Genomic DNA, 6,426 nt, shown 5'->3' with positions numbered 1-6,426 from the left:
TCTAAAATAAAAAATAAGTTATATTTTGTAGTAGTTAATCATGATTTTTTTTATTCATATGTTAATATTGCTAGTGATTATGATTAAGATTATTATTATGGCAAAAAAATTATAAATAATATCTTTTACATCCAAAAATCTATTATTCATTATATATATTGCCACATGGTATCTCCTCATTGTACCTAAATTAAAAATGTTTCCCGCCTTTTTACTTCAATTGCAAGTTTCTTGAGAAATATTTCCCGCTTCTTTACTCCAATTACACTCCCCAATTGCAGATTGAGATTTAGTGCTTAACAGAAAGTTTCTTCCAATTTTAACCCTCTTTCACCTTCAAAGTTCCTATGCGCTGTTCCGCCTGAACCTTCGTTTTCAACGGCCTCCGTAACCTTCAGAGAACGCTGCCTCACGACTCACTTCACTTGGTCTTCTTCTTCAATTTTCATTGCAACGACACCCTCAACCACCAACTGAGTCGCTCAAGCATCTGCTCTTTGCCACTGTTGACATTCAATTCACCATCTTACCACTGCATCAGCTACTTCAGTTTTATATGAGCAACTGTGTAATTCTTTTTACTCTTACCTTGATCCTAATATGATTGGAGAGTGGGTTTGTTAATAATTCTATGCTTATATTCAAGTAAGAGATTGGTAAATTGCTTTATTTTCTTTCACTGCATAGTACATGTTTATATATATCTAACTTTGAAGCCAAAAATTGCTACATGACATCTCCTCGTTGTACCTAAATTAGAAATGTTTCCGGCCATTTTACTCCAATTGCAAGTTTCCTGAGAAATATTTTCTGCTTCTTTACTCCAATTACACTCCCTAATTGCAGATTGAGATTAAGTGCTTAACAAAAAGCTTCTTCCAATTTTAATCCTCTTTCACCTTCGAAGTTCCTATGCGCTGTTACGCCTGAACCTTCGTTTCCAACAGCTTCCGCAACCTTCAAAGAACGCTGCCTCACGAGTCACTTCACTGGGTCTTCTTCGATTTTCATCGCAACGACACCCTCTACCACCAACTGAATCGCTCAATCATCTGCTCTCTACCACTATTGACGATTCAATTCAACATGTAGGATTACCATGTATTCATAACACGCAGCGGAAGAAAAGAAAGTAATCCTAAAGATCTATTTTGTGCTTAAACTTTATTCCAATAAACAATATATATTTTAGATTAGATCTAAATACATGTGTACGCTAGTAAAAATCCTTTTCTCCTTCGATACGAAGGCACTGTGCGTATCCACACCGAGACCAATCTTTGCTGTCAACTCCTTGACCAATGGATATCTTATCTAAATTGAGAAACTTCTTGCAACTTTTTGCACGCCATAAAATTCTTCTCTAAGAATTAGGCTCACATACGTTTATGTTTGTAGAGGTAAAAGAATAAAACTCTTGTTATTCTCTTCTCTGTCACATTCCTCTACTCTTGGCATACATATATATAGTATGAGATTTGTTATTGATTTTAAATTTGATTCTCAATTCAAATTTAAATCATATCTTGTTATTTTAAACTTGAATCTTTCACATTTATGAATCATATCATAACTCAATTTGAAACAGAATCAGTTAGGATCTCATCCAAATTTAGAATTCAAGTTTATAAATAGAATAACTAATTATTCTCAAATCTCATATAATATTCTCAATTATCATACTATTATTATATTCTTGGTGCTAGCAAAAAATATAATAATATTCTATTTGAATTAATATAATTATTTATTTGATCAAATCAAATTAATAATTAAATAATTCTACAGCAAAGATTAGAACACTCGTTAGTGTGTGACCCCATAGGTTCAATACTAAGCGGGTAGTAAATTAGTCATACTAAATTTACTAATTAAGGTTGGCGTCTAGCAACACTCCTCAACGACCCGATAGTATGAAGTAATATATTTTTACTAAGAACCTCAGAAGAACAAAGTATAATTCCTTCCATCTTTCCAACTCTTGGTTAACCTTTAGAGTATGGTTTAATTGTCAAACTCTAACTTGTTAACATTATTATAATGAACTGTGAATGACCTAAGAAACTCATTTCTTCATTCATATTCAATCCCCATGGCCAAGGTTTTATTTATCTCAGTCATTATAATCATAGAGCTCAAACTCTTTACCGAGAGTTGACGGATTCCTTATTGACTAATTATTAATTCTACAAGTATTTAAATGTTATTATATTAATATTTTAATATAATAACAATAACAAATTATTTGACACGTAATTGATTGGATTGTGGTCATACTACTTATTCCCAACACAACACCTTACCACTGAATCAGCTACTTCAGTTTGATGTGAGCAACTGTGTAATCCTTTTTACTCTTACCTTGATCCTAATAAGATTGGAGAGTGGGTTTGTTATTAATTCTATGCTTATATTCAAACAAGAGATTGGTCAATTGCTTTATATTCTTTCACTGCATAGTACATGTTTATATCTATCTAACTTTGAAGTAAAAAATTGTCACATAGCATATCCTCATTGTACCTAAATTAGAAATGTTTCCCATCTTTTTTCTACAATTGCAAGTTTCCTGAGAAATGTTTCCGCTTCTTTACTCCAATTACAATTCCCAATTGTAGATTGAAATTAAGTGCTTAACAAAAATCTTCTTCCAATTTTAACCCTCTTTCACTTTCGAAATTCCTCTGCGCTGTTCCGCTTGAACCTTAGTTTCCAACAGCTTCCGCAACTTTCAAAGAACGCTGCCTCACCAGTCACTTCATAGGGTCTTCTTCCTCGATTTCCATCGCATAGACACCCTCTACCACCAACTGAGTCGCTCAATCATCTGCTCTCTACCACTGTTGACGATTCAATTCACCACCTTACCACTGCATCAGCTACTTCAGTTTCATGTGAGCAACTGTGTAATCCTTTTCACTCTTACCTTGATCTTAATATGATTGGAGAGTGTGTTTGTTCATAATTCTATGCTTATAATCAAGAAAGAGATTGATCAATTGCTTTACTTTCTTTCACTGCATAGTACAAGTTTATATATATCTAACTTTGAAGTCAAAAATTGTCACATAGCATATCCTCATTGTACCTAAATTAGAAATGTTTCCCGCCTTTTTTCTCCAATTGCAAGTTTACTGAGAAACGTTTCCCGCTTCTTTGCTCCAATTACAATCCCGAATTGTAGATTGAGATTAAGTGCTTAACAAAAAGCTTCTTCCAATTTTAACCTTCTTTCACCTTCGAAGTACCTATGCGCTGTTCCACCTGAATCTTCGTTTCCAACAGCTTCCGCAACCTTCAGAGAACGCTGCCTCTCGAGTCACTTCATTGGGTCTTCTTCTTCAATTTTCATCGCAACGACGCCCTCTACCACCAACTGAGTCGCTCAATCATCTACTCTCTACCACTGTTGACGATTCAATTCACCACCTTACCAGTGCATCAGCTACTTCAGTTTCATGTGACCAACTGTGTAATCCTTTTCACTCTTGCCTTGATCTTAATATGATTGGAGAGTGGATTTTGTTCATATTTCTATGCTTATAAGAGATTGGTCAATTGCTTTACTTTCTTTCACTGCATAGTACATGTTTATATATATCTAACTTTAAAGCCAAAAATTACCACATGACATCTCCTAATTGTACCTAAATTAGAAATGTTTCCCACCTTTTTAGTCCAATTGCAAGTTTCCTGAGAAATGTTTTCCGCTTCTTTACTCCAATTACAATCCCCAATTGCAGATTGAGATTAAGTGCTTAACAAAAAGCATCTTCCAATTTTAACCCTCTTTCACCTTCGAAGTACCTATGCACTGTTACGCCTGAACCTTCCTTTCCAACCGCTTCAGCAACCTTCAGAGAACGCTGGCTCAGGAGTCACTTCACTGGGTCTTCTTCTTCAATTTCCATCGCAACGACGCCTTCTACCACCAACTGAGTCGCTCAATCATCTTCTCTCTACCACTGTTGACGATTCAATTTACCACCTTACTACTACATTAGCTACTTCAGTTTCATGTGAGCAATTGTGTAATCTTTTTTACTCTTACCTTGATTCTAATATGATTGGAGAGTGGGTTTGTTCATAAGTATATGCTTATATTCAAGCAAGCGATTGGTAAATTGCTTTAATTTCTTTCACTGCATAGTACATTTTTATATATATCTAACTTTGAAGCCAAAAATTGCTACATGACATCTCCTCGTTGTACCTAAATTAGAAATGTTTCCGGCATTTTTACTCCAATTGCAAGTTTCCTTAGAAATGTTTCCCGCTTCCTTACTCCAATTACACTCCCCAATTGCAGATCGAGATTAAGTGCTTAGCAGAAAGCTTCTTCCAATTTTAACCCTCTTTCACCTTCAAATTTCCTATGCGCTGTTACGCCTGATCCTTCGTTTCCAACAGCTTTCGCAACCTTCAGAGAATGCTGCCTCAGGAGTCACTTCACTGAGTCTTCTTCTTCGATTTTCATCGCAACAACACCCTCTACCACCAACTGAGTCGCTCAATCATCTGCTCTCTACCACTATTGACGATTCAATTCACCACGTTACCACTAAATCAGCTACTTCAATTTTATGTGAGTAACTGTGTAATCCTTTTTACTCTTACCTTGATCCTAATATGATTGTAAAGTGAGTTTGTTAATAATTCTATGCTTATATTCAAGCAAGAGATTGGTCAATTGCTTTACTTTCTTTCACTGCATAGTACATGTTTATATCTATGTAACTTTGAAGTAAAAAATTGTCGCATGGCATATCCTCATTGTACCTAAATTAGAAATGTTTCCCGCCTTTTTTTTCTACAATTGCAAGTTTCCTGAGAAATGTTTCCCGCTTCTTTACTCCAATTACAATCCCCAATTGTAGATTGAGATTAAGGGCTTAACAAAAAGCTTCTTCCAATTTTAACCCTCTTTCACCTTCGAAGTTCCTCTGCGCTGTTCCGCCTGAACCTTAGTTTCCAACCGCTTCTGTAACTTTCAGAGAACGCTGCGTTACCAGTCACTTCACAGGGTCTTCTTCTTCAATTTCCATCGCAACGACGCCTTCTACCACCAACTGAGTCGCTCAATCATCTTCTCTCTACCACTGTTTGATGATTCAATTTACCACCTTACCACTGCATTAGCTACTTCAGTTTCATGTGAGCAACTGTGTAATCTTTTTTACTCTTACCTTGATTCTAATATGATTGGAGAGTGGGTTTGTTCATAAGTATATGCTTATATTCAAGCAAGCGATTGGTAAGTTGCTTTAATTTCTTTCACTGCATAGTACATTTTTATATATATCTAACTTTGAAGCCAAAAATTGCTACATGACATCTCCTCGTTGTACCTAAATTAGAAATATTTCCGGCATTTTTACTCCAATTGCAAGTTTCCTGAGAAATGTTTCCCGCTTCCTTACTCCAATTACACTCCCCAATTGCAGATCGAGATTAAGTGCTTAGCAGAAAGCTTCTTCCAATTTTAACCCTCTTTCACCTTCGAATTTCCTATGCGCTGTTACGCCTGATCCTTCGTTTCCAACAGCTTCCGCAACCTTCAGAGAATGCTGCCTCAGGAGTCACTTCACTGGGTCTTCTTCTTCGATTTTCATCGCAACGACACCCTCTACCACCAACTGAGTCGCTCAATCATCTGCTCTCTACCACTATTGACGATTCAATTCACCACCTTACCACTAAATCAGCTACTTCAGTTTTATGTGAGTAACTGTGTAATCCTTTTTACTCTTACCTTGGTCCTAATATGATTGGAGAGTGAGTTTGTTAATAATTCTATGCTTATATTCAAGCTAAGAGATTGGTCAATTGCTTTACTTTCTTTCACTGCATAGTACATGTTTATATCTATGTAACTTTGAAGTAAAAAATTGTCGCATGGCATATCCTCATTGTACCTAAATTAGAAATGTTTCCCGCCTTTTTTTTTCTACAATTGCAAGTTTCCTGAGAAATGTTTCCCGCTTCTTTACTCCAATTACAATCCCCAATTGTAGATTGAGATTAAGGGCTTAACAAAAAGCTTCTTCCAATTTTAACCCTATTTCACCTTCGAAGTTCCTCTGCGCTGTTCCGCCTGAACCTTAGTTTCCAACAGCTTCTGTAACTTTCAGAGAACGCTGCGTTACCAGTCACTTCACAGGGTCTTCTTCTTCAATTTCCATTGCAACGACGTCCTCTACCACCAACTGAGTCGCTCAATCATCTACTCTCTACCACTGTTGACGATTCAATTCACCACTTTACTACTGCATCAGCTACTTCAGTTTCATGTGAGCAACTGTGTAATCATTTTCATTTTTACCTTGATCTTAATATGATGGGAGAGTGGGTTTATTCATAATTCAATGCTTATATTCAAGAAAGAGATTGGTCAATTGCTTTACTTTCTTTCACTGCATACTACAT

At 36.0% G+C, this 6,426-nt stretch overlaps 1 long non-coding RNA gene across 1 annotated transcript in view; it reads left to right on the top strand.

Moving 5' to 3' along the window:
* The window catches only part of LOC110271001, a 6,541-nt gene continuing 6,280 nt past the window's right edge, over positions 6,166–6,426 (top strand). Inside the window, exon 1 of the long non-coding RNA XR_002360899.1 lies at positions 6,166–6,290. This is a non-coding gene — a long non-coding RNA (uncharacterized LOC110271001). The remainder of the gene's footprint in view (positions 6,291–6,426) is intronic.

This window comes from Arachis ipaensis, chromosome B04, assembly GCF_000816755.2.
Source record: "Arachis ipaensis cultivar K30076 chromosome B04, Araip1.1, whole genome shotgun sequence".
NCBI classification, from domain to species: domain Eukaryota; kingdom Viridiplantae; phylum Streptophyta; class Magnoliopsida; order Fabales; family Fabaceae; genus Arachis; species Arachis ipaensis.
This window is presented reverse-complemented; position numbering and strand designations above follow the sequence as displayed.